Source organism: Oncorhynchus gorbuscha, linkage group LG11 (assembly GCF_021184085.1).
Source record: "Oncorhynchus gorbuscha isolate QuinsamMale2020 ecotype Even-year linkage group LG11, OgorEven_v1.0, whole genome shotgun sequence".
NCBI classification, from domain to species: Eukaryota; Metazoa; Chordata; class Actinopteri; order Salmoniformes; family Salmonidae; genus Oncorhynchus; species Oncorhynchus gorbuscha.
The window spans coordinates 69601190-69602651 of NC_060183.1; positions in this window are offsets into that span (position 1 = coordinate 69601190).

Sequence of the window (1462 nt, forward strand, 5' to 3'; positions counted from 1 at the left end):
CAGCAGGACAATAAACCTAAATCACAAGACCAAATCTACACTGAAGTTGCTAACCAAGACGACATTGAATGTCGATGACGGCATGCATTTCCTTGCAGGTAACCATGGTTGACAGAGGAAGAACAATGATTCCAAGCACCACCCTCCTTGAGGCTTCCAGTCTGATATTCAAACTCAATCAGCATGACAGAGTGATTTCCAGTCTTGTCCTTGTCAACATTCACACCTGTGTTAACGAGAGAGTCACTGACATGTCAGCTGGTCCTTTTGTGGCGGGTCTGAAATGCAGTGGAAATGTTTTGTTGGGGATTCAGTTCATTTGCATTGCAAAGAGGGACTTTGCAATTAATTGGATCACTCTTCATAACATTCTTGAGTATATGCAAATTGCCATCATACAAATTGAGGCAGCAGACTTTATGAAAATGTATATTTGTGCCATTCTCAAAACTTTTGACCACGACTGTATAGGGAGGAGGTTAGAGACCTGGCAGTGTGGTGCCAGGACAACAACCTCTCCCTCAACATGAGCAAAATAAAAGAAGAAGCCCGTGGACTACAGGAAAAGGAGGGTCAAACACTCCCCAATTCACCAACAATCTCATGGTCCAAACACACCAAGAAAGTAATTAGGAGGGCATGACAACGCCTTTTCCCCCTCGGGACACTGAAAAGATTTGGCATGGGTCCCCAGATCCTCAAAAGGTTTGACAGCTACTCCATCAAGAGCATCCTAACCGGTTGCATCACCGCCTGGTGTGGCAACTTATGGCATCAGACCATAAGGCATCACTGGGGCCAAGCTTCCTGACATCCAGGACCTATATACTATGCAGAGTCAGAGGAAGACCCAAAATAATTGTCTAAGAGTCCATAGACCGTTCTCTTTGCTACCGCAAGCCAAATGGTACCGGAGTGCCAAGTCTAGGTCCCAAGGGCTCCTTAACTGCCAAGCCATAAGACTGCTGAACAATTAATCAAATGGCCCCCTCCTTTGTTTTTACACTGCTGCTACTCGCTGTTTATTATCAAAGCATAGTCACTTTACCCCTACCTACATGTACAAATTACCTCAACTAACCTGTACCCCCGCACATTTACTCAGTACCACTACCCCTGTATATAGCCTCGTTATTGTTTATTTATTGTGTTACTTTTCTTTTTTTACTGTAGTTAATTTCATAATTATTTTCTTGACCAACAATACAGGTTTACAAAAAAATAAAGTTAAGGGCTTGTAAATAAGCATTTCAAGGTAAGGTCTGACAAATACAATTTGATCAAGGTGAGGAAAGCTCTTTGAGACTTACCCAAAAAGACTCCAAGCTGTAGTCGCTGCCAATGGTGTTTCTAACATGTATCGACTCGCAAATCAAGACATTAGTACTTTATTTTTCAGTGATTTTTAATGCTCACATTTTTCTTTGACAGAGTATTCTGTGTAGATGGATGACAATTTCAA